This window comes from Melospiza melodia, chromosome 2 (genome assembly GCF_035770615.1).
Source record: "Melospiza melodia melodia isolate bMelMel2 chromosome 2, bMelMel2.pri, whole genome shotgun sequence".
In the NCBI taxonomy this organism is placed as follows: Eukaryota; Metazoa; Chordata; class Aves; order Passeriformes; family Passerellidae; genus Melospiza; species Melospiza melodia.
Genome location: NC_086195.1, coordinates 79,028,282 through 79,055,758, shown reverse-complemented (window position 1 = coordinate 79,055,758; position 27,477 = coordinate 79,028,282). Strand labels below are relative to the sequence as shown.

General features: G+C 43.8%; 1 long non-coding RNA gene across 2 annotated transcripts; it reads right to left on the bottom strand.

Moving 5' to 3' along the window:
- Positions 1-1,007: 1,007 nt before the first annotated feature.
- On the bottom strand, positions 1,008-25,707 carry LOC134415176 (uncharacterized). Of its 2 annotated transcripts, none has more exons than XR_010026954.1 (3): positions 25,558-25,707; positions 24,618-24,795; positions 1,008-1,374 (listed from the first exon to the last, which is right to left on the bottom strand). It is a non-coding gene; the product is annotated as an uncharacterized LOC134415176 (long non-coding RNA). The 2 variants fall into 2 exon arrangements; XR_010026953.1 differs by lacking the exon at positions 1,008-1,374 and adding an exon at positions 6,536-6,718.
- Positions 25,708-27,477: the final 1,770 nt, after the last annotated feature.

Sequence of the window (27,477 nt, the reverse complement as noted above, 5' to 3'; positions counted from 1 at the left end):
TTCACCTCTCTTTACAAAGAACAGGTAGAAAGCAGAAGGCGTTACAATTCTTCTATCTTCACTTTCACAGCTTAATGAAATGGTTTGCATATTATAATTTTAAATGTCACATGATTATCTAAGCACTAGAAAACCAGAACTAGAACGTTCCATAGACATTAACAAGTAACAAATACATTAATGATTCAGACTAGGGAAAGTTGTTCAGAACTTGTCCTTTAACTGAATAAACATGTGTAGAAGGCATGGCCCTGCTGGAAAGAGTGTCTATTTCCATAGCACTGGATATCAGCTGTGTCCTGTGTGCCCCCAAATTAAAGAAATATATCCATTGGCATATGACTAGAAATTACAAGAGTAGGCCTGCGCTGCAGAAAAGAAAAGGGTTATGTAAAGAATTAGATCAGTATGACTCACCCTGAACATTGGGTTTGAAGAATGTTAATAGTAGTATTGAGTATAAAGCTGGCTGTTACAGTTAAGATTGCACTTGGAATTTCCATTATAAATCCTATTTTCGAGGGTTTATAACTTGGCTGTAGTATAAATTCAATCACAGCTGAAACTCAACATACAGAGTCTCATCATTGGAAGAAAAAGGTTTTTTACAGAAAAATCCTTCTGGTTGTTTAAGGTCAAGGGAAATAAAAAAAACAGTGGAATCATTAAGGGAGAGTTGACGCTTTTTCTGCCCTCCAGTAAATTACAAATGACCTCTGTATTTAAACTCAGGATTTCACTGGTCATTAATTCAGAATGGAAAATGCTATCTCTGTGTGTATGGAAATACAATTAATTAAAAACACTTGATCTGTTACCTTGAAATATCTACTAGGAGGCACATTCACCAACTTTCTCAAAGTTTCAGTAGAAGTTTTGACATTCAGAGTACCAAATTTCAATATTGGCATTAACTGAAGAGCTTCCATCAATTTCTGAGCCACTAATGATACCACATATCAAGCATGGAGCTGCCTCCAAGTACATTTGGCAAAGTCATCCTGTTGGCACCAGGATAGATCCCAGAGAGGCAGGCAAACAATCACAAGTTACCTCAGGTACATTCATGTGCCAAACTCTGGCTGCACCAGAAGCTTCTTGTGACCCACATCCTTTCTATGTAAGTTGATGTTGGGGTGTAACCTCAGCCAGGAACCAAGCCCCACTTGCTCCCCTACCAGCAGGATCAGGGAGAAGATCAATAGAGTAAAAGCAAGAAAACTCACAGGTTGAAATAATGACAGTTTAAAAGGGAAGGCAGAAGCCATGCATGCAAAGCAAAACAAAACAAGGGATTAATTCACCATTCCCTGTGGGCAGGCAGGTGTTCAGCCATCCTTAGGAGAGCAGGGAGCCATCACATCCAATGGTTACCTGAGAAGACAAACACCATAACTCCAATTGTTTCCCCCTTCCTCCTCCTTTCCCCCACTTTGCACACTGAGCATGATGTCAGATGGGCTGGAATGTCCTTTGGTCACTTGGGGTCACCTGTCCTGGCTGTGTCCCCTCCCAGCTTCCCAAGCACCCCCAGCCCCTGCCCAGCATGGCAGTGTAAAAGCAGAAAAGGCCCTGGCTCTGTGTGGGCCCTGCTCAGCAACAACAAAAACATCTCTGTGTTATCTGCCCCCTGCTCAGCACAAATCCAAACCACAGCCCCATATCAGCCACTGTGAAGGAAATTAACTCTACCCCAGCCAAAACCAGCAGGTTTGACAAGACCTGCCTGGGTGGATAAACAGTAATTTAAACATGGTCAGTGCCTCCTAGATGTGAAACAGCAGAATACATCCCAAGGGGGTCTCTTGCTCAAGCCACCACTTACCTGGCCTCTTAGTCCCTTCCCCTCCCCTCATTTAATGAAGGCCTTTAATAGTAAGCATTTAAGCCATTTGTCAACAGTGCATTTTCAGTTCCCTAAGCACACATTTTACTTTAGTTAAGAAAAGATCACTACTTCCACCAACTTCTGTAAGATAAACCTTTGAACTAGTCTTTCACTGGTCTGTTTCTGTCCACATTATATGCAAGGAAAAGTGCAGGAACCCATTAAAAACCAAAAAAGGTACCAGCTCAGGCCAACAGTGAGGAAAAACTCTGCCCAAAGAGGTGATATTAAATCAGAGAAGTCACTTGTGTGGAAGCGAGATCATGGAAGTATTTGGTCTTCCAAGCATTTCTAAAGAGTTGGGGGGCTTGGGAATGACAGTGCTGGCAAGGGCAGAGGGGTGGCACTGTGCTGCAGGATGTGGCACTGTGCAAGGAAGCCCAGGGCAGGTCTGGAGCAGGCTTCCCACCAGCCAGTGATTGCTGGGGCTCCCAGACAGCTCAGCAGCCCTGCCCTGTGGATGGGCTCACCACAAGCTGGTCCTGCTTGCAATGCAAAGTACTTCCATGTGCCACTGTACAAATGATCTATTTTGGAAAGAAAATAAAAAAGGAAAGTGTTCACATCGGCACCAGGCTTGCCTTAGGTGAGCTGCTCTCATTTCAGATCAAGCTGTTCAATCATTCCTTCTCAGGTCTTTAGTGTCAGTAGCAGTGGTTTGGAGGTTTTATAGCACTTTAATGGTGTTCTGTGCAGCCTAATTGGAAGCTTCTAATTGTTTCTAAATGGAAGGAGTTAATTGTATCTATGAAAATTTGATAGGGCTCTTGTCAGGTGTCCATCTAGATTGAAAGTATTCTCCCAAAGCTGCTGAGTTAATAAGTTCCTTAATTTCATTGAGTGAAGATTTCGTTTCATTACCTTTCCTCACTCACATCTTTCTAGACTTGTCAAAACAATTCCACCTGAACATCAGAGCACCTCAATGCTTCTCACACACAATTCCTACAAGGACCCTGATCGCAGGCCCTTGAGGCAGAATCTACAAACCTCCCCAACCGTGGCTCTGATCTTCAAATTCACAAGGTGCTCTCTTCCTGGATTTTCCCCTTCAGGTGAATGACTTGGCTGGTGAGCAATGCCTACCATTGTCCACAGGAACCACGGGGTTCAGGTGGTGGAAGTGGCTGCTTGGCCCCTGCAGGGACAGCCCCAGGATCTGGAATGTTTGGCATTTGGTGGGCTGCACCACAGCTCTGATTTTTCTCCCTGTTTGGAATGATTTCAAACCACTCGAAATATATTTGGTTGGGTCTTTCTTCCCCCTGCATTAAAAGAGTGTTAAGGAGTGTTCAGTGGGTTTTACAACATATGACAGCATGGCAGAGCCAGTGCTTCACTTCACCTCCTATTTGGTAAGCAGTATTTCTGCCCATACATCATGAAGCAGTGCAATAAAGCACAAGGGTCCCATCCTGCAACATCAGAGGAGTCTATCTGAGAGAAACTTAATGATCCCTTTAAAAAACTGGTGATGGGGAAGAAATATGAGGGGTAGTTTATGAGAAAATTGAGGAGCTCACTGCAAAACTTGTATTGCTGGCAATATAGTGAAGGACTGCAGTACTCTCTCCTTGCATTTGAGACAATAAATATAGACAAGCAGAAAATATTTTTCCTCAGAAAATAAAAATATTTTTCTCAGAAAATATTTTTACCTTGTGCCAGTAAAAGGTACTGGTTTTGTTGCCCCCTCAAAACACAGGAGTTGAGAGCTTTGCAGCTTTTCTAAAATTTAAGAATGGTATGTCAAGGTCAAATGTACAGTGCAACATTGACTTCAGAGCAAGGCAAAGAGGAGAGGGGAAAGCACAGATGCCAAGGACAAGTAAGAGCTTAAGAGCAGCAGGGACCAGGTTCAGAAAATAATCCAGAGACCTGATTACATTGGTTGGACCAAATTGTGGTTTCAACATTCAAGAGACAACACTGACAGCTGCCCTGGGGCTGGGGAGGTGGAAGAGTCTCCAGGATGAATGGAGAACAGGTGAAAAAATGGTTTTAGCCCAAAATCCAAGCACTCTGCAGTGGGAAAAAATGCATGTGAAATACATTGTTTAGGAATATAAACTCAATACCCTGACTCTTTACCAGGGACCATCACCAGCAGCAACAGTAGCACTGCCGAATGGAAGAAGAAAGGATTACGTTTGGGTCCTTACTTCTCTAGAAATACCTTCCTAAAGCCAAAGGAAAGGGACAAAGGAGGGGTCGGGTGTCATTTTACTCTGAAGGGAGATACAGGTAATAGTAAACAATTAATAAAATGTACAAGTAAGACTTTGCCAAGTGACAGCAAAGATAAGGCACTGGTCATCAGTAAGTAAGATAGATTCATGATCAAAACTGGGGTGAACTATTTCTGCTAATTTAGGATCACAGTCCATTATTCCTATAAGGTGAATCAAGGCCTGACAAATGCCTCATACACAACTGTTTTGACTCATTTAATAGCCCTCAAATAATACACAAGATATTATAAACAGAGAAGATCATTTGCTGAACAATCATGTCCCCACATCACAGAGATTCAAGTGACAGAGCAGAGAAGGACATCAGAGACACAGTCAAATGGACAGAAATGTCTTTATGGGTGTTTAGGAACAAAACTGCCTTATTTGCTTCAAACTCAAACTGGCACAAGCCCACTGCTGGGACTGGACTTCCTCCATCTTAAAATACAAGGGGAAATCTACAGGAAGCAAATGCATGCACTGAGCCACAGGGAGAGATGAGCATTGGGAATCTCCTAATGGTTTTCCAGACCAGGAAAGATGCAGCTCAGCAAAAAAGTAAGCATCAAAAGTAGCTCCAGCTTGGCACAGAGCCAAGAGGTACCATTGCCTGCAGTCGATGAAGCTGGGGAGCCACATGGAGGAGTGACAGCCAGTGCAAGAGCTGGTTTGCAACCTGTTGGGCCAGGGACATCCCGAGGTGCTGAGCTGGCAGACAGAAAACAGAGAAATGTCTGTGCTTGGGTAGAGGAACACTTCTACACCAAAGCATTCAAAAGGGAGGCCTTGCATATCCTCCTCAGAACCTTTGGCTTGGTACCATGTTTGATCACTTCCTTGCTGCTCCTCCTCTGGTCATGGAGCTGCTTGGTGACAAAGCAGGTTCCCAGTCCTCAGTGGGGTGAAAGAGTGTCATCTTCTGAACTGAGCCATGCACATCGTCCTTTTCAGATTAATTACGATGGCAATACGCGTGGAGTACAGTGCTGATCAACATAAACAACACTGCCAAAATAAAATAAAGAGCAATTCACTCAGTTCTTATTTTTTAAAGAAATCAGGAAACTGCTTCTTTTTAAGCTTGAATACTTTAATTGTATTGCAATTGTACAATAATTGATGCATTGTACAATTTTTGTAAGCAGAGACATTTATTTTTTAAAACTAACCAAAAAGATAGTTTCAAAGGACTTTAAAAACATATTGTTTTAAGGGTGAGTAGACAAAAATAACAATGTTGAAACTGTTTTACCTAAAACTTTGTGGAAGAAGTCAGCCATCTATTTAGGTAGTTGAAAAACAGAATATATTGCAATATTATGTTCCATCATTAATCTATCTGTGATAGAAGAGAAATGAAAAAGCATGTGACACCAGAAAAATAATATTATTTAAATCAATGGCTGCTATAGCACATAAATTGCCACTTCTGGTGGGCTGCCCCCACCATCTTTGCTTCCCTGTACAAATGCATGTGCCTTAATGATACACTGGATAAATGCCTTCATACAGAAACAGGAAATTTCCCCCATAATATTTAATTGCATAAGGATATTTTAAATGGAAAACATCACTATCCTTTTTCTATCTGTGAAAAATGTGAAGCTATTCCAAACAAGGGGAAGTAAAATTTAATTAAGCCTAATTCAGATGTGTTCCCCATCTCCCAGTGGAAAAGCCTTATCTACAAGTGCCCAGCTGCCAGGCTTGCTGAGAGGGGCATATTCAGGGCGGTTCATGTCAAGCAGACATTGCATTAATGTATAAAGCATTCACAAAGCCAAAACAGGAACCCAAATCTTTCAAGTGACAACACAAGTATCACTGGCATTCACTTGCGTGCTCTCTCATCCCATGAGTTTTTCATGCACAGGACAAAAATCCCTCATTGATGATGAAGATAAATAGACTGAATTTCATCAGACAAGGATAAGTTTGGCCTTGGTCCTCTGCAGAACAGAAAGAGCATCTCATCCCACATACTGGGTTGTAAAATAAAGTAAAAAATTGATCTCTTCTCCTTTTATTTTTGCAGTAGTAGCCTTCAGGAAAAGCTATCAACTGTAAATCCAGACTGATAAATGTGCTTCCCTTAGCTCTGAGAAAAGATCTAAGCCCCAGAGAAGGCAACAATTTAAAACATGTCCCCATCTGAAGGGACCTTTGTTAAGTGGCAAAGCTACTGCCTGTTCAGCATGCTGCCTCCTGCTCCTGCCCATCCATTCTTCCATCTCCCCCTGCACCTTGCAGAGAGGCAGGACCTGACCTGGGGCTCTGGAATGAGCTGCCAAGGCACAGCGAGTAAAACCACAAAACACACAAAAACATCATGGCACACAAGTCCTTTTTTGGACAGCGATTCCTGCCTCAAGGATCACACACACAGCACCTGAGAGCATCAGTCCCATGAGACCTGGGTGGAGCAGTCCAAGGGCACAGGACACCTCTGAGCAGCCAGCCTGCAGGGCACAGCTGGGCTCCTGCACTCTGTGCTTCATCCCCTGGGCTTCAGCTTCTATGCAGTGTGGCACTGATTCTTCAGTCAACAAACAGATCAGCATATCAGTCACAACACCAGGAAGGAACATTGGGAAAACTGAAAGAGAAAAATTCTTAATAGTCTCTCCTTAGTCACATGCCTTCTCAAAACTCACTGCCTTCTGCATCACCTCAAGATCTTAAGCCTGTAAAAGTGTAGGTATGTAACAGAACCACAGAGCCTTACCTACTTCTCACTGTAAAACTTGTCTTGTTTTTTTGTATTCTTTCTATGATGTGTAGTGCTCTCATCCCTCTTCACATGTCTAGAGTATAAGGTCTCTAGTACAGGCAATAGCTATTGTTTGTTTGTTTGCACTCTGAAGGGACTAGCACATTTTTGTTTCTTTATAAATAAATAACAGACAATGAACTTCACCTTACATATCCTAGCTTTGATAAAATTCCAGCTAACTTTACAAAGGCACTCTGCAGAGTAAGCATTACAGTGTCTGGACCCAAACATTAGTGAATGCACCAGTTTGACTAATGAATTTAAGCTGATTTTGTTCAAATTTATTCATTCAATTTCTGGTAACAAATCCTTAATTATTATTGTCTGTAGATTACTTTAGCATCCTCTTTCTTTCTATCTCTGGACATTCCGCAATAATCAAGAGCATTAAAAACATGCCAACTGGTTATTTCTAAGGCAGTACAAAAAATTGCTCACACTGAAAAGCTAGATTTATACAGAAATCATGAACATTTGCATTTATAGACAGAAAGCTTTGATCAATATTCAATACAAAAACTGTGAATACATTTTGTACCTTGTGTGAATTCCTGAAAGGCTGAAGGGTAAAAATCAGCTGATAGCCTCCTATGGAAGGCTTGTAGATTAAAGAGAGAACTTCACTGGGCACAATACTCATCAGACAGATTTTAAATTCATTTCACATAGCATCATTCCAACATTTAAGTGTTCATTTAGGACCTAACTGGGACAAAATGCACTCTTACATTGACTGAGAATCTCCCAGCTCCTTTAAGTTTATTTTGCTGTCTGTCCACTAAGGAGCTCTGTCTCTGACAGGTTCTATCATGTGTTTGTTCACTTGCATTCAGGGGTGATCTCTGCTTTCTCTTCATCCTGCCTGATCTGCTCTATTCAATTCAGCTGCAGCTGAGTGTCTCCAGCTGAGCCTGCTGCAGACCTCGCTCAAGAGCTGCAGATGTTCTCTAGATCTTCCTGGGATGCATTGACAGGAAATTCAGAAAAGTAGGACTCAAACTGGACCGTAGGATTGACCCTGCCCTGGCACAGCAGCCTCTGTCAATCCTGTACAAAGCTCTGCCCTGGAGCAGCACTGACTCAACCTCATCCAAAGAGCACAATAATATAACCCAACACAGTAACATAACCAGCCAAGTACAAACAATACAATGGAGCTAGTTGAAAATTTTGTTTGGTATTTTATGGCATTTTTTACCCAATTTATTTGTTCACCCTGCCAGAAGCTATAGGCGGCCTAAAGCCGTTGGAACAAGATGTTCAGGACACGATGTGTAAGGCAGGAGAACAAGAGCAATCTATTGCATATCTAAACCAGGACACATAATTCAGTGTAACATAGAGGAACAAGGGGAGACACATTTATAAGCAACCTGGGGATCTCCTTTGCAAAGCCCTTTCTGCATTTACTTTGCCTGCTAGCAGCATGTCACCCTTCCTGAGGGGCAGCCGTGCCTGTCCTGCCCCCTGAGTGCTCCGAGTGTGGAGCAGCATCATCCAGAGAGAGCTGGGGACCATCCCCCTTAGCATTCCCACCTCACATACCAGGCAGTGTCCCTGCAGCACCAGAGGCACAGGGGACACTGGAGCAGAGAGCAGGGATGCCTGTAGGAGGCAGGAGAAGGCTGGCCTGTGTCCTCCTGGGAAGGCTGAGGGATCTGATGAAGGCAATCACAACAGAACATCTGGTTGCACCAAAAGGGTGTAGTAGGAAAAACTGGAGTTGAGTTTATCTTGCATCCCCTACCCAGCAATTCAGGATAAGACCTTGAGCTTCACTTTGCTACTCTGTCTGAGCAGCACTTCTGACTTATCCAGAGGATTTGCCAACCCACAAAACGCATTGCACCTCACAGGAGAAACACAGCGGGACCTGGAAAGCACAAAGATGGGGTATAAAAACCAACTGCTCAGGGGACTAGTCTGCCACTCCTAATTCCTCAACCATTTTAAAGTCTTGGTGTGACACTGGAATGCAACCAAAGCTGCTCAGGTTACAACTGCCTTCATCCTCTTTCATAGCATTTCAATTAAATGCAGGTGTATTAAAGAAAAAGGGAGTGTGACATGGTTTTCAAAGGGCCCCTAATCTCACAGGAGTTATTGAAATTGAAAGGATATTTTGAGTCACCTCTCCTTGTTTGATTGCCTAATCAGATAGATGCTTTCATTGTCTCATTTGTGCCAACACTGAGATTGAACCTAAGAGTCACATCTCATAACTCCTAATTTTATCACATTAGGGCTCAAACAAGTTACAGCAGCCCAGACCCTTTCCAAATCATAGCCCCAGGACTCCTTTATGAGTTGGGTTAAAAAAGACCTTTGATACTTTCCTAATAGATGGCCTTCATTATTTACAGATTCCAGAATGACAAAAAAGATTCACTGCAGAGCTAAAGCAAGCTGACAGGCTACATTTGAGGTGCATTAATAGATGAGGAGACATTGCAGTACAATAGACTTTAAATACTTCTGCAGCTCTACTCTTCAATACATTTTTTAGCACATGGAGAATTTACCGTCCTCCTCTGCTGGAATTTTGGTCATAAGGGGGATATCTTCTGGTGCAGTTCCTTTTCCCATGTGCTCCAGACTTGGTCTAGTGTTGAGGTTTTTTAAAATAATAGAGATGGGGAAAACAAATTTAGTGAAATTGTCTTTTCTTCTGATAGCTAACAAGGCAAGAACAGCAGGGGCCTTGCAGGACTATTTTCTATTGAAACCCAGAGTGTCACATCCAGTCACAACCCACTGCTCTTTTGATATCACACAACATGCTGTCCAATGGACTGACAGCAAATACTGGTGTCCACAGGCCAGAGGACATTTTTCCTAATTTTTCTTTTTCCATCAGGCGTAAAATAAGCAAGGAAGCCACAGGCTGATTCCATGCTACCAAGGGTTACCCATCTCTCTGGTCATTGGCTATAATTAACTATAATTAACTGTGCAGTTATGCACTTCGCTGTTTTATGCTTCCTGGCAGACTAACATCATTTTATCTGGAGCAGAGGGTGCAAAGTGGGGAATTTAAGTGCAGGGCCTTTGACAAATAGTTGTCATCTCTTCCACATGCACAGTCTTTGGGATGTAGTAAATCCAGTTAAATGAACAGGCAACAGGTTTTCTCTCCATGTAAACCAGAGGATAAATGTAACCAATGCCATCTCTTCTGGTGCTTATGCGCCAAAGTTAGAGTTGGTAACCAAAAGCTGAAGAGGGATCTTTACTTCATTAGCACCAGGAAACCTCAGCCAAAGTGCATGTGCCCCATGTGAGCAAGGCACACCAAACAAACAAACAAACAAACTTCAGTCTTCCAGCATGCACAGCTTAGACAGCCTGGACAGGGAACAGAAGGTAGACTGGGACCAGAAGGTGGATGGCAAATACTTTCTATTTCATTACACCTCCATCAGATTCTCTGATTGCTCCTGTTGTGTTGATTTCTTGCTCATTAAACATGAAGGATACAATTTTCAAACATGTCCCTTTATCTGAGGTTCCCAAGTCCCATTTATAAATGGGATTTTTTAAATACTTGTGGCAGACAGCTGTTTGCCCAGGTCACTGAGACACTTTGAACATTTTTATCCAACACTTACTTAACCCAAGCGGTGCCACACTGACATAGCAGCCTCCCTCTGCTTCACCCTACCACTGGCCCTCAGGTTTTGATCAGAGAGGAGCAGGCTCAGCTGCACAGCACCACAAGTACCACCAGAGAAATCCAGCTCAGAGCTGCTAACCACAGAGGAGAGCATTCAAACCCTGCCTGGGGCCACAAGGGTGGGTGATAACCTGGGTCTGGAGGGCTGCAGCAAAACCAGAAATGGTGCTCAGACAGCTCAGGCTCTTGCTGACCTTCCCTTGGCTTACTGGAGCAGGGCTCCTTTCACCTGGGGAGAACCCTTCTCAGAAAATACCTCCTCTGAAATAGTCTTTGGCACTATTTTTCCTGGACACCTGGTTACTCCTGTTTATCCACCAGCACAGTAAGGAACTGTGTTAAGCCCCATTGCCTAACACATTTTTTGGTACAATACACTTATGGCCTTGCACCCTTGTCCTCTTTTAATGCCCAAAAAATATCAGGGCAGAGCACCAACAGAAAACACAAAGATCCTAGCAGGGCAAACAGAAGCTGGCAAGACACAAGCTGAATATCCCTAAAGTCCTTTTCCCTGCTTCTCTAGGAGAAACCAAGCAAACTCTTCCTCATCCATCCCCTCATCTGGAGAGCCAGGCAGCCTGGCTCTCCAGAACAGGTCACATTTACACCTGTGCAGTCATGCTCTAAAAACTTGGACACCACTGTGTCCAAAAAGTGGGGAAAGAAGCCCGTTAGGTCCTTGTGCATAAGGTCAGCTGTAGGAAGAAATGGTTAAGTGAACTACAGCCACCCTGTGGAGTACCTTTGATAATCAGGAGGGGATCTGCTCCTGGCAGCTCAGAGCTTGCACAGTGGTCCTCACTGTCACAGGCACATGAGAGAGAACAAGGGGACAAAAGTACACATAACCTCCATTTCCCATTGCTCCCCATGCCTCAGGAATCCTCAGAGAGCTGCCCTGCAGTGTGCTTTACAGGAATCAAAAGAGCTATCTCATTCTTAACCTACGTGCCACAGCTTGGATCTTGCATACATCATGGTGTTATCTGTCTCCTTGTGAAAGGACAGAGATAACATCCTCCTCCAGCTCATCAGCACCAGTGTGTCCCCAGATAAATTAACCACAGCAACCACTTTTGGTTTTCTCAAACAAATTAAGATTTTGTTCTTAAACTAGGCTAAAGGAAGAACATGTACAACATAGGGACAGAGAGATTATGGGCTTCATTCTCAGGCTGCTTATTGCTGCTCTGCTCCAATGTCATTTCAAAGGATTTTCTCTCAATTTCCAACAACATGACAGTGATCAGAATCTCAATGTGTCCCAGTTCTCCTCCTGGAGAAGGTCAATGAGTTTCTGTCTTAACCTCTGCTACACAAGAAAGAAGATGATGCTTCACTCCTGTGATGATGAATTGTTCCTTTAGAGTCATTCAGGGTTTGATCCTTAGAGTCAGAGCTGGCATTAATTTCCTCACATACAGAGCATGACCCTCACCCTTAGCTGTACAAACATGAGACCTCTATTTAGTAGAGACGATGCAGTGGTTAAATATTTGAAATTCCCTTCTAAATAAGGCTGCCTAAAGCAGCCATGCTTTCCTGTTAGTTCAATAGCATAAGGAAATGCTCCTGGGTTAAATGGACTGCTTTGTGTCACTAGGAACTAGATAAGTGAAATATTTATGGTGACTGCTGTCCTGGAGAGCTGAGGTCACTGCTCACTGCACTGTCCTGCTATTGTGAGGTGTTTTTCACCTCTCTATGTGTATCCTTTTGCCTGCTGCCTTTCCTTGAACAGTGAGGCTGGGCAATCTCCATCCTTGGAGATGTCTGAAACTCAACTGAGCTGAGCAACCTAACCTAACTGGAACCACTTCAAGAAGGGGATAGGACTTGCTGTTCTCCAGACACCCCTTTTAAATAATTTTGTGATTTGTTCACAAGCATGTGGAACAAGAGTTGCCAGTTCTTTAATTTGTCAATGCTCAGCTAACTGGCCATTTATTGACCCCAAAGTCAGGTAGTTTTCTTCCCCTGACTCAGTGTCATGGGTCTAAGAACAAAAAGGTAAATGAAAGAGTTTTTTCAGGGAAGATACGCTGCACAGTACATGAAGCAAACAATGCATACCAGTATTACTGACATTAGAAACAATAAGGCTCATAGAAGAAAGAAAATTATGGACTATGAAAATGGATTCCGTCTGCCAAACCCAATAATGTTGTTGGACACATTACCTGCAGTACTAGACACTGTTCCCAGTTTTGCCAAAAGGCAAATCCTCACCTGAGCCAGAGCACTAGGTCAGCACTGTGGAAAGTACCATGGGTCGATCAGTAAAGGGCAATCTTCCTCCAGGTGAGTGCTGAGCTACAAATGATGGAATGCTATGAGTCCTGCATTGTTGTTTCCACCTTTGCAGAGCTGTCCTGCGTGTCCTTGTACTCAGATTGATTCACCTCAGCTAACTTCAGATATCTAAATTTAGTCCCCACTTTGTCCAGGCTCTACCTGTACCAAATGGAGAGCGAAACACCTTCAAACTCCCTCAGTTTGGCTGAAGTTTCCCATTGATGGTGCCCACCTCTCACCCTTCACCCTCCTTATTTCTGCACTGGGTATGGAAGGTGTGTGCTCACCCTGCCCATTGTGCTGCAGCCCCCTGTTCTGGTCACTTCTTGGCCAGTTTCAGTCTGGCCCACAGAGGAGCCTTTGTCCTTGGCAGGACACAGCAGGCACACAGCCCTGCCATGACCACGAGCAGTGAGCAGCCCCACAGCACTGTCAGCTCTGGCAGCAGCAGCACAAACCCCCAGGAGAGGCACCAGGACACCCAGCAAGGGGAAGAGGCACACACCCAGCGTCCCACAGTTCCTGGGCCTGCACCCTTGTGCTGTAGAAGTGAGAGCTAGCTAAAGCTTTACTGGCAAAAGGACTGGTCTGATTCTATTTTATGTTCAATTACTTTGCTCTTAAAAAAAAAAAATTAAAAAATGCTGGAGTAGAACACATTTTGGTGTCCAGCCCGCTATGGTGCTGTGTCATAAATTCCCTGCACAGTACCAGAAATGTGGGATCTGCACTTTGAATAAATATTTAACACCTAAAATGGAGACTCCAACTTTGATCAGGGACCACACTTGGGAATAAATTGTCATTGCTTTTAAATTGCTGCAGTTTAGCTATAGCAGGTTATATACAGCAGTTATATAAAGCTATATACAAGGAACAGTTTCTATGCCACCACACCAGGAGCAGAGTATGAGTTATACAACACTTAAACTGAGACACTCTGTCCAAGAGAAACCATATTGCTCACTCTGGGATCTCATACTGGACATTTATATCCTGGGTAAGAAAATGGAAATGCATATTTTCATGGAAATACATATTTGTATTCTTATACCCTTATTCAAACAGAACATAAAAATGTACAAAGTATTTTTAAAGCCAAATTAGAATTGAATTGCCTTAACTGTTCTGTTTCTCTGAAAAACCCAAACATATCCATGATATTGAGGGGTTGCAGATATTCCAAATAATCTACTTCTTTTAATTGAGGATATGCCAAAGTAGCCATAGTGTCTGTTATTTAAAGAGCACTGGCAGCTGGTAATGAATACCAACATCATGGTCACTGACTCTGGTTCCTTTCATGACAGTAACTCCCCCAAAAAAGCTCCTTTCAAACTCTCTTACACATGTGTGAAAATAACCAGTGGGAGGGAGAAAACAAAACAATTGTGATGTTGCATCACAGCAACAGAGTCATGCATCACAGAACTCCTACCTGTATTGGCAGTCCTGCCTCCCAACCTGCCCCAGCACCATTTCTCCTGGAAAACTTCAAGGAGGAGAGAAAGAAATGAGTAAATATACTTCCCTTTCTCTCCTAACAGAAAACAGGCACTAACTGAGGGCACAGTGCTGGTTGGTCCTAGCAGCTCTGCAGGGACAGAAATCCCCCAAGACATTTCCAGCAAGGGAGATGGAGGCATGATTCAGTCACACCTGCCCCATTGCAGGGACAGAGCCCCACAGCACCCAAGGCCACCTCACTGGGACTGGCTGGGGCACCCTGCTCACCCCCAGGCTCTCCTCTGGCAGAGGCTTCCTTGAGTCCCACCAGCCAAGGAGGATGGAGCTGTTTGGGAGGGCCACTGGTGCCATATTCCAGCTCAGGAGCTACAAGCATTAAAAGGAGCCCCAGGTCCCAGAGGACTTTGGAAAGGCACTGAGAGCTCTGGCTGAGAAGCTGAAAAGCTTTTCATCCTCAGGCTGAAAAGGAGGAAACCCCCCAGGTTACCCACACCAGGAACTTGTCAAAGCTGGATGGCTGTAAGTCTGTGCTCATGGTAACATGGGAAGCCACTGGGAAAGGAATTATAGTATTGGCTTCATGAAGATTTACCAAAAGAGAGCATTGCCAGGATAAAACATAAATTCAGTTTCACAAACAAATTCCTTGCCCAGACAAACAGAACCAAAATCTTTCCTTAATGGCTTTTTGCTGTTGGGCAGAAACAGAAAATCTTTCTGTAAATACTGAGGAGATTCTCTCTCCTCTTGCAGCTGCTCAATTGTCAGAGTGATGAGATTACATGTGAGAGGGAGAAGAGGTTAAGTTTTAGCAGCAGCTAAGGAGCAATGTCTCAGGAGGATGCTGCAGCTACCTGTCAGAGTATGGGATTGATGCCAGTCATTGGTGATGTCCTGTGCAAGACAGTTCTGCTCTTTCAGACTCCCTCTCCAACAGTAACTCCTGGAAGCACAACTGGAATTTACCAAAATCAAGAGGGCTACAGCAGAAGCAACCCTGAAAGGAAGACAAGTTCAGCTCCTAGGAAGGTAACCAAGCTTGCAGGAGCCAGTGAGCACTTCCTTTGCTAAGAGATGCAGAAGATCACCCTGGGGGGAGCCAGAATTACCTGCTGCAGGTGAGCTGGCTGCAAACTGAGACACTCCTCCAGTGTCAGAGGCACCTGCAGGCTCTCCAGTCTGCTCCAGGGGCTGCTTGTCCCCAGCACAGGAGCAAGGCAGGATGGTACAAAATGGAATGAAGGAATCCCAGCACAGCTGGCGTGGTGCACAGCACCAGGGTGTCCCAGGGAGCAGAGGAAGCACAGGCTGTGGCCAGGATGCTGCTGGCAGCTGGGCAGAGGCAGCTGCTGCACAGGCAGAGCTCCAGCCACTGCAGACACTGACAGAGCTCTGCAGAGCACAGAGCTCATCCGAAGGCAGGTGGGGAGAAATAAGAACAGGAATCAATTACAGAAAAACAGACAGAGCTCATACCTGCCACAAATGAAAGAAAATTGGAAAACAGTCACAGCCTTCAGTAGTAATAAAAAGAAAATGGTTTGGTCTCTGGATGAGAGGATGAGAGCAGACCTTGCAGAAGCACACAAGGATGAGGCAGGGCTGCTTGACTTTGCTCTTTGCAGGAGAATGGACCTGCTGTGGGAAAAGCTCACCTGCAATTTTCAATGGAATCCTTTAACCTTGTCATGAAGAACACCTCCCCTCTAGAGAAATCAAATAAAAGCTCCAACATAATAAACTGAAAACACAGGGAATTCTTTGCCAGAGTCATCCAAAGCACTGGAGGAAATTTGGAAAGATAATTCTTCATATAGCAAATTGGGAGGCAGAGATATAAAAGATCAGACAGCGCACAATTAGTGTTTGGATCCATCTGATGAGATGCAGATATCTACACCTGAGCTAATCATCCCAGGTGGTGTGTGTGCTCACTGGTGAGTTTTCATGGCAACAGGTTCCTCCTGTCATTTCCTCTTTCCCTCTCTGTGAGCAGTGCAAAGCATATGCAGAGAGGAGATTACACATAGGAGTTATGGGGAAAAAATGGATGTTTTATTTTATAAGGTGAGAAACAAGATCATATCACTGTAAGATACCATGAGTGGAAGAGTTTAGGTTTCCTGATTCACTTGTACTTCTTTGTGGCACTTTAATAAACCCTTCTGCAGGGTTTCCAGACGAGGCTGCACATGGCACATGCACACACACGTGCCTGTGCTGGTTAGAGGGTGACTGACACTGAATAATTAAAGTGCTGCAGCCTCCCTCCAGACACTTCACTGCTGATAGATAGGCAGAGGTGTGTGTATGTGACAGAGCACAAAGGGATTACACACATCTAGGCCTTCACTCTTTCTGGTCTCGGCTCCTTGGCAGTCTCCTCAAGTAGTCTGTGTCTGTAGCCAAGTTTTAATCACTGTTAAATCACACCATATGACTTGTGCTTTGGAGCACTTTGTCAACATCAAAAATAAATATTATTCCCCCAAGGAATCCAGCTGGCCTCTAATTAGCTTTCAGAATATATCAATTAAAGTATAATGTGCTGTCCAGTGATGAAAGCCTCTGTCTCACCAGCTTCTGGAAGATCAATACAACTGTATTATATGAAATATCCACCAATTTATTTTCATGGCAAATGAATCAATATGGCAATTTTAATGAGACCAGTAATCAAATAAATATTATCAGTCCTGAAGAAGTCCCAAAACCGAACAACATCACTTGTATACATTCAAGCAATATTTTTCTTTCTGGTACTTATTATTGAAGAAAAATAACACTTGTCCTAGCAGCAGCAAAAGCACTAATGTTGATAATCACTGTTCTGAGCTGCAATCTATGCAATACATGGCAAAGCTATTTTTCTGAGAAACTCTCTCCCAGTGCTACTTTGGTGCCAAAAAGATCTGTTTGTAATATCGGGGGAAAAAGGAAAATGACAAAAGTCTGCATCTGCCCAAAACCCCTTTGCATCTGCCCCACTTCCCTCCAGGAGTAACCATACTTCTGATAAGAGACTGACTATTAAAGTTCACTTCTTTAGAATTCCATGTACTTCATGGCCATCTGAGCAGCATCTGAAACTCCTTGAAGCCAGGTTTGCAGCATTTGCACTTTGTTTTGAGGCTCACCTGGGTCTGTTCCAGATGTCTGTTCCTGTCAGAGCAGGCAGGAGCTCAGCACAGAAGGGCCTTGCTCTCAGAGTGACACTGTCCAGGATGTGCAATTAGGGATCAGCCAGGAGGTTGTTTCCCCATAAAAATATCTCACAGAAATGTTTCTACCACTAAAGGAAAATCCTGGAAAAATCTCTCATCAGCCCCAAAAATGGATCACGAGTCAGCTCAGCTAAACTGAGTCAAAACACTGCAGCAGCAAGTTGGCTGTGTCAGGGCCTGTTATCACCTGCTATGAAGTACTTGTCAAACCAAAAGAAAAGCTGAGACAACAGCAGATTTCTCATTTTTCTGGTAAGAACACATTTGCATTACTGCTAGCAATGAAGGATCATTAGTGTGAAGTGTTTGGATACATGCTGAGAAACAGCAGCAAGTGCACAGGCAGGGCAGTAACATCACAGATCACAGGAATCAGAGGGCTCCAGAGTGTGCAAATCCCAGCATCCGCTACAGGGCATTCCCTTCCCCATCTCTCCTTGCTCCCTGGTCATCTGTTATCCTGCCAATCTGTTTTGATTTCAGTCCCTTCATCTCCTGCATGGAAGGCTCCAGGTTTTTCCTAATGTTTCACATTAACATATTGAGCAGGAAAACCCATGTCTGGTCTAAACTGACACAGCTCCATTTGGGGTGATGATGGTAGACACCAGCTCCACTTCTGGATGGAGAAGAAACAACACAGAAGTCTCCTGGCCCAGGCAAATGGGGTTTATTCCTTTGTCAATCTTTTCAAATGCCTTTCTTTGCAGTCTGTTTCTCAGAGGTTGGAAATACCCCTCTGGGACATGGCCATCAGTGCCACCTGCCCTGCAACTTTCATCTAGGTGGAGAATGAGCCCAGAAACAGCCTGACTGGGTTCATGTTTCCTGTTTGGCAGAGCTCTCTTATGTTTAATAGATAAAAATTAAGAGCAGCAGCAGAATGGGGATAAGGATGAGTTTTTCACTTCTGAGCTCAGTTTTTTCAAAGGCAAAATCAATCCCTTGTCTCATTCCAAGAGTTTCTGCATCCTTGTCTTGCCAGGCACCACCTTCAATGATAAACCTCCTGTTTGCTCCAGGAGAGAAAGAAAAATTAACTTGGAGTGAGCTCAGGGTCTACAATCAACTCTAATGTAGGCTGCTGCTCCCTAGAGTAGCTTCAGAGCAAGGTCCTGCTATGAATATTTTCAGACCATGAGCTAATCTGCTTCAAAAACAAAGAAACTTTCTGTTTTCTCTCCTGAATATAAGGCACCTTTGAATAGGTTCTCATTTTTAACATTACAATGAGTTATAACCCCTTTGTGACTCCCTGTAATTATTTTTGCACTTGAATTGCATATGTATCAAGTGTAAGTTCCTGGAAGAGTAACAAATACAGAAACTGCTCCTAAACAAAAGGTACAGGCAGGTAAATTTAACCAGTCAACTTCACAATTGCATTTCCAAGGTACAGTCAACATATGCCAGAAAACAGCCAAGTACCTTTGCCTCATTTAAAAACCATTTTTGCACCAAATTCAGAAAATTACTTTGATGGGTCACCAGTAAGTGATGAGAAAGGAATCAATGGTGTCCCTAATGGTTTACAGGTTATTTTGGTCACTGGCCATATAGTGCTGAATTCTCGCAAGGCATTGAGACACGTCAAAGCATTTCAGCACACAGCTTGACCTGAGCACACCCACCTCCTAATTTGTTTTACACAGCAAATGGTTTCCTTCCCAATAGCCTTCAAACAGCCTATCACAACCTGCCTGCTGCTGCTGCTCAGATCAATATATTAAACTGAGAAGTGTTATTCAAGCAGAATTTGGTTTATAAAAATAAAATTCTTGTAATGAAAGCTGAAATCCTGCTCCCTCCTCCATCTGGGCCTTCCCACCATTGCTGATACAACTGAACCCCTGCCAAGAAAACAAAATCGGTTCCCCAAAGCTGCCCCCTAGACAGCCTCACTGGCTGTTTTTTCACTAACATTTCACTAAAATGTTTTGGCTAAATATAGATCCTTGAAGGCAGCTCAAACCAGTAAGTGCTGCTCCTCGTGAGCACAGGTGACAGGTCACAAGCTGGGAGATCATTTCTGTGGAGCTGGGGTCAAAAGTGAGGTCTTTTTTTCAGCAACATCAGCCCTGAGGCCACCTCTGCTCTTAACAAATCAGCAGGAATTTTATCACTGACCTTGAGGCACAGAAAGTACAGAGCATTTCAGAGGTGACCCAGTCCCTTTCAGATGCTCCAAGCTGTAGTTGAAGCACTATTTAAATACACAGAAAGTTCCCCCTTCATCCTGCAGGTTCAAACAAGGCCAGTAGGCTGATGCCAGCACTTCTCCAGGCATGATGTACCCAAGAGGGAATTACCAACAGACTCTCCCAAGGCAACACACCTGATGTCTTCTTTTGGAACAAAAGCCAAAGGCACCTGCAGGTTGTGCACCTAAAAGACCACAGCATAAAGACCCACGGTCTCTTCCCAGCTCTGTTGCTAGCTCAGCATTCACCACTTGGGGACAACAGCCCTGCCCATACCATCCTTAAAACCCTCAGCAGAGACACAGAGTGCACTGTCCTCAGCCACAGATGAATCCCAGATTGGCAAACAGCAGCTGAAACACCTATTTTTAATTGAAATGATTTGGCAATTCAAACACATTTCGTTAAGTGAAAACTTTCTCTTCTTTCTCCAAGTGAGTGGCTGCTCATTTCCACTCTCTGTAACCTTTCTAACACTGTGCATAACATCAGCCTCTTAAGGATGCAGGCCATTTTCTTGAGGCTTGTCCTACAGCATCCCTGTAGGACACCACTTGTCCGAGAGCACCTGTTGCACCAGGGGTACACTGTGGGGTTGCAAAATAAAACCAGCATGTTCTCTTAACAGTTCTCACAGCAGACCAGTGTCGCAGACATCTTTTCACTAAAAATCCTTTCTTAGGATTTTTTCCCTTCTGAGAAGCTGAGGCCTCGGAAACAAAGTGTAAGCAATGGTTATCTGCTGCTGTGGGATGCAACAGGTGCATCTGTGATTGGTCTCCTGTAGATGTTTGGATTTGGTGACCAGTCATGGCAGAGCTGGCTCTCTGTCCGAGCCAGCTGCCTTTGTTATTATTCTTTTTTATTCTATTCTTAGCTTATCTAGCCTTCTGAGGAAACCTTTCCTTCTATTCTTTTTAGTTAGTTGTAATGTAACATATATATCGTAAAATAATAAATCAAGCCTTCTGAACATGAAGTCAACATTCTCGTCTCTTCCCTTATCCAAGAACCCCTGTGAACACCGTCACAGACCAGAGATCACCCAAGGACAGTGGTGCTGCTGGAGGGGACACTGTGTTGGGGAGCACATCTGCTCCTCTGCTCATTAGCTGCTGCTTCACTGAGTCTTACACACTTTTCAGATGACATATGATGGGCAAGAGTGAGAGCTGGCAGTGGAGAGGTGACGAGTTTCTCACTTCAAGCGCACATGAACCATGATGAGCCTGCAAAGTTTTATGTTGTTATAAATTGAACACACAGATAACCAAGGCCACTCTCCACAGACAGCAAATTAACCCTTTGCAGACAGACCATGAGCTGCCTGGAGACTGATCGTGTCCTGAAGCATGCAAGGACTAAGGTGGGGGAAGATGTGCCTCTGGTGAAAGGAGAATTCACAGCCCTGGCCTGGGAGGCAGCAACCCCACATTTCAGAACAGGCCATCCTTGCACAGGCACACATATACAGGAGCACTGCAGAGGTTTGCAGCATCATCCTCTGCCCTGCACAGCTCCAGTCATCCTCAGAGTGAGCCCTCAGCCTGGCTTGGATGGTTGCACTAGGATGGGGACCCAGCACTTCCTCAGGGAACAAATCCAGACAGCGAGAGCAGCCAGGGCAGTGGCAAACATGCTGGGGAGGGTGGACAGGCAGCACCAGCCCCTCACTGCGGAGGACTACAGGCAAGTTTTTGGGCTGTCACTGAGCGGATATTTCCTGCACATTTCCAAATGTGCAGTAATGCTCAATAACACATATAAGATTAGAAAGTGGGGAGATAGGGGGCTGAGAAGAGGGGAGGATGTATTTTAGAAGACTTAGCATAGAGGATCAAACTCTGAGCTTTGCATTTCCCTAATAAAACACTCAGCATGTGATTTTGTGGCGCTGCTTGTTCCAGCAGAATCTGTGCCTGCTGCAGCCACATACATTAACTGAACACAGAATGAATGCTAACATCTCTGCAGAGCTAAATAGACAAGCTCATATTTTCACTTAGTGGAGAAAAACTGCCCCTCTTAATGCTTTATGACTTGAGTGACAGAAAGGAAATTTCAGTGTCTGTGCAGGCAGACAGGAATAGATGGGGAAAATAATGAATATTTACAATACAGAGGAGAGTATTTAGGTGAGCTATTGAATATTATCCAACAGAAATGTGAGTGGAATTGTTGTTAAATGTATAAAATCTTACATTACCACAGAAGGAGTTGGATTTTGAAAATTCAAAATAATTCTGAATAGCTAATTCAATGAAAGAGCTTTTGCAAATGGCATAGCTGGCCAATCACAGTCATCAGAAAACCAGAGAGGATTTGACTGAGTTCTGGAAAAGACTAAGTGACCATATTGGCACTGTTCACCATGGCAGCCCTGTGGGTAATTGCACAGCCTGTCCCATGGCTGCACCCACAGCTACAGCCCCCCAGAGCAGGCAATCCCTGACAGCCACAAGAGGAATGTCCCCATGGCCAAACCTATTCAAGCCATCTCTTAGGGGCCCAGTCATGTTCCTGCCGGTTGGAGACAGAGGCCACCTCCCACCCCAACCTCTCCCTGCTTCACCTTCCTCTCCTTGGGGTTTCCACTCTTTGTTCCCCCAGGGGTTGTGCCAGCCCTTGAGATTTCCCTGTGCTGTTTGTCTGTGTGCAGACCCCACAGTGCCGCCAACACCAGTGGGGGCATGTGCCTGTGCCATCCCTTGGCAGAGCAGTGCTGCTGCCAAGGTCCCACCACACTGGGACTGTGGAGCTGCTCAGAGCGGGGTGGCAGCAGGCTGAAGGTGGCCAAGATCTGCACTCCTTTGCTTCCGCATCAGAGATGTGGAAACTACAACCTCAGATGCTTGGCAGAAAAAAAAGAGAGCTGAATGCAGAATTTCACCCTCCCTTGATTCTATTTAGCAAGTTTATGGAGGAGAGCTGTTCTTTTAGCCAAGGGAATTCTGCATCACTAACAGATTGGCATTGTTTATGCTGAAATTGGGTGCTGAAGAAGCAAATCAGTTTGCAAAAAAATGTATCAGCATCTACAAGAAACAACAGAAAGAGTAAATGGGCTTAATTAGTCATTAGACAAGGAACTGGATTAGCGTGTTCTCACATATATTTAAGAAATACAAAGTGCACCCAGTGCACTTTATTCCTTGTGCTGGATAACTCATCTTTCTAAAGAGGACCCTTTGAACAGCTGTGTGGGTCAAGGACCATCTCTGCCAGCAGCCACGGGCACTGAGCAGATGCTGGACACGAGCTTAGCCTGAGGGAAGGCAGCAATGGAACTGTCCCCTGCACACCAAGCTTCCCCTGCACGCTGCTCCTTTGCAATCCACCTCACTGCCTCTCTGCCAGGCACTGCAACAAGAAAACAAATGATAGTTTTTTTTTAAAAAAGCTGTCAGTGAGAGGCTTGGAAAAAAGGCTCCTGGGCCAGCCCCTGACAGCTGCCATCCTCATGTCACCTCATCACTGCCTTACACTGTAGCACACAGGTTTGCCAAGGGACATCAGCCAGAGCACTGTGCTTCTGCCTGGGACTGCTTCTCCCTTGTGACAGGTGAGGAAAGGTTTTGGCAAGAGAACGCCAAAGCCAAGCCTGGTAGCTCCCCACAATGTTCTTTTGAATGTTATTTCCCTGATGGAGGATGGAGAGATTTACAAAGGTAAAGTAAAAAAATATATAAAGAGAAGTATCATCCTTTATCTCTCAGAGGACAAGAAGGGCTCATGTGCACTGCCCTGTGCATTCCAGACAGCGTCAGAGTGAAACAGGATGATGGCTGCTCACTGTAACCTCACTGCTAATTCAATATTCTGACTCTCAACCATGTCCCAGGTCTTCACAAACCAACAATCTCCATAGTCAGGACTACCGAGGACAAGCTTAGCAGCATCCATGCAGAAATTGTGCCATTTACCATGATCTGGGATTTGAGAGCAGGACATCTGGTTTCCCTTTGGAAACAGGGCCCATCTGCAAGATGACCTGCCATCATTTGAGTGTGTGATATTGAGTGGTAACACCAAATCATTTACTTAATTCCAAGCATCTCTTTGCTTTCTCTGCACACACTAATGAGCATTTCAGTCAAAAAAAATCAGGGTAGGCTTGCACAGACACTCTGGGTGTTTGATTAAAGAAAAAAAAACCTAAATTTTTGGGGAACAGATGCAGGGTAACACTCACATGGCAAATCACATCTCCCAGCTGGATGATTATTTGCTTTCTAGTGACACGTGTCTCCATTGCAAAGGTCCTTGTGGCAGCCTCGTCCCACCCATGAGGAGCTTTTATTGGCAAGCAGGGCACCAATTTGAGGCACTGGCACCTTTCTGAGTGCAACTGAGAGTGTACTGGAGTAGACTCTCCTCATTGCTAGGGAAAAGATTCACATTAGTATCTACTTTAAGAGGAAAAAGTCCTCTCAAAACCAAATTCCACAAAGGACTGGTAGCCTCTTCAAATAGATAAGAACTGTACTCAGGGAAATGGCATAAAAAGCCTGTGACCTGCTGAAGTGTGATTTGTTGAGACATTTGTGATGACTAGTAAGCTCAAATTAGTTCCTACGCCATACTCATTAGCTGTCACTGAGCTCATGGGATAAAAACAAGCTGCATTTCAGTACAATCAAATGCATTTGGTGGGAGGGATCACATGAGTATGGCCATTAACCATCCAGACTAGGGGAACTGTTTCACTTCTTCAGGAAGTGCAGCACAATGTATAAATGATGGACTTGCAAAAACTGAGCTATATTCAATATCACCTTAAATGTGATAAGCTCAAGCACATCAACATGCTTAGCAGCAACTTCAATTTATAGCAAGTTCAATTTACAGCTTGTACTTACACATTGCTTTTTTTGGTAGAAGCTTGGGTTTAGCATCAGAGGGACAAGCGGTGCATGAGAGAGAGGAGTCCTGTAGTCCCAGAGAGGCCACAGCCAGGAATATTATCTTCCTCCAGGATCCCATATGTGATTAGGAGAACAATGCTCATTGGTTTCTTCTTAACAGTTCTCAGTTTTTCTGAAATCTCAGCACAGCTACATCTCAGCACAAAAGGATTTCAAAAACTGCTCAACAAAACTAATTTAGTTTAATTAAACTTATCTACATTTTAGAGACAAAGCACATCTCAGACAATGTGCAAAACTTACAGATAGCATTGACCCAAGAGATTCCACTCCTGGGTAAAGCTGCTAGCTGATAGCCCAGTGTAATTTAAGCAATCATTTTTACATGACTGAATCTGATGAATAGTTTTCTTTGTGAAAAATGGCTTCTGGCCAGACATGGACAAAAATAGACAATGAACAAGGCATTCTTGGAACAGATCAACTTCTCTATCTGATTTAATCATAGCAATACCTCCTAACAGACCTGAAAAGAATGTTCCTCTGCATTAGGCTTTCTAATTCCTTGATGGTTTTGACTGACTGATTTGCCTTTGAAGTTGAGGGAGCATTTAATTATAAAAGTGTGCACTACTTTGTAATGAAATGTCCACATGGTATAAACTAATGCCTTGATAGCATTTTTTATGACTTACAAAAATTATGGCAATGCATTTTTCTGGCATCTACTTCCACCTTTAAAGATAAAATTTGCAGATCCTTCTGAGAATAAACCATGAATTTGCAAGGAGAACACTAAATTCAAAGGAGCTACAAACACCAGAAAAGAGAGCAGTATAACAAACAAATCTAATGAAATGTGGTCCAAAAGTGAAGGTAACAGTCTTTTCTCACTAGGACTGTTTATGGCAAATTGCATGTCTCTTGGAGTTACCTTAACTGTGTTCTGGATCTTGTAGCTTGAAGCAGGCTGGGTGCAAGGTTTGGCTCCACTCTGCACAGGGTCTCTATCAAATAAGCAACAGAAGTGGCTGGTGCACAAGTGTTGCTGTCCTTCAGCTGCCTGTCACAAGCCTTCTGCCCAATTCCCAAAATGAGCAGTGTAAGTAGTCATCTCTTTCAGGACAGAACCAGCCAGCTTATTTTAGACCTCAGGTTATTTGCCACAGGAAGGTTACAGCTGGGGCAGTGACCTGCAGCATAAAAGCAGCAGCACCCTGAGCCACAGTGGCCATTTCTGCAGCAGCTGCAGCCTAGCACAGCTCAGCACGCCTGCTCCAAGGCATACTCCATCTCTCACAGGATATAAGCATCAATCAGGTCAAACTAGAGAGCAGCACGATAAAGAAAAATACCCATTAGCAGCCTTTACTAAGAGACATTTTCTTCTTGTATTTAGTAGCAGTTTAGTCATATATATCCAGGATTACAGGAACCCACAGGGTCACTTCAGTATCTTCAGATCTTGTACTATGTTTTATAGCCTGAAATGAATGTTCTCTACCACAGCTCTCTGGTTTTTAATGTGTTGCTTCAGGCATTTCTCTCTCTTTATGAGGATGGCCAGACGGCAGGACACACCAATCAATGCTCCAGCTGAACTCAGTCAGCAGCAGAAGGAATTATTTTCTATTCCTATTCATATAATATTTAAAGAAAAATACCCATGTAAAATCTTTAATATTAATTTGCAATCCCTTATGATACAGCCTAAATTTCTTATACTCTTCACACAATTTAATGTGCAGCATCAATAAGGTTAAGGTCTTTACAAAGTGAACGCTGAACAGAAACTTCTATGATGCTGAGGTTAACACTGCCTTGCTATGACACACTTCATGTGCCTCATGAAAATACTGCAAGCTGGGGGTCTTCAGCAGCTAGCACATCTAGTGTCAGTCTATTTAACCCATCTAAAAAACCCAAACTCTTCAATGCTCTCCTGACTTTTACCTGACTTCCAGTTTTCATCCAAAGAGGCTTCAAACAAATTGCAATAAATTATCTGGCAAACAAAAGTCTTCATTATTTTGTACAAAACAAAGAGAAAAACTGATTCTGAATAAAAGCTGACCAAACTATGCCATTACATAAATGCCTAATGTATATCTTGAGAATTAGCTACATGTAATAGATCTTAATACTATACGCAGCTACAAATCAACACACTAGAACCATTCTAGCAGCAGAAGGAAATCAACCACTATTCATATAATACAAAAATGCAAACTGATCTGAAAATGCATTAATTAAAACAAGACTTCCTGCTTGGCAGTTTAAGAATGTCTCCTGGCCACTGGCTTTGGAAAATACTCAGCACCTTACTCAGACTCTGCCACCCCTCCTGAAGAAGTCTCCAAAGGGGATTTTCCATAGGCTGCAATTACAGGGGTGAAGAAGCCTGAAACCCACCCCAGCAAACATGCAGCACCTGAAGGTTACAATTCTGCTCAGATACCAAGTGGGAGGGTGCTCTTGGTAATCCACAAGTGATTTAGGAGGTGTAGATCAACTACATAAAGTTATCAAGGTAGCCTTTGGCTGTGATTTCCCCACTCCCACTTCTCCTGTGTAAGCTGGGACTTATATAATGCTCATGAAGTACAATCTTGCAAAAGGTTGTGATGCTACAGTGGCATGCCTGGGACCCGGAGAAAAGGAGATAGATGATGGGTGGCATGCCCAGCCAGTCCTGCTCCACCTGCCCATTAGCTCTGGACACACATGCCAGGTTTTTTGGCATCAGATGGAGAGGTCCCCAGGTGTGAATTGAAACAAGCTCCCTGGAAAATGTCCTTCAGCCTAGTCAGTCTGGCATTTGTTTTTTCTATTTGTGTTTTTTTCTTGGACCAAA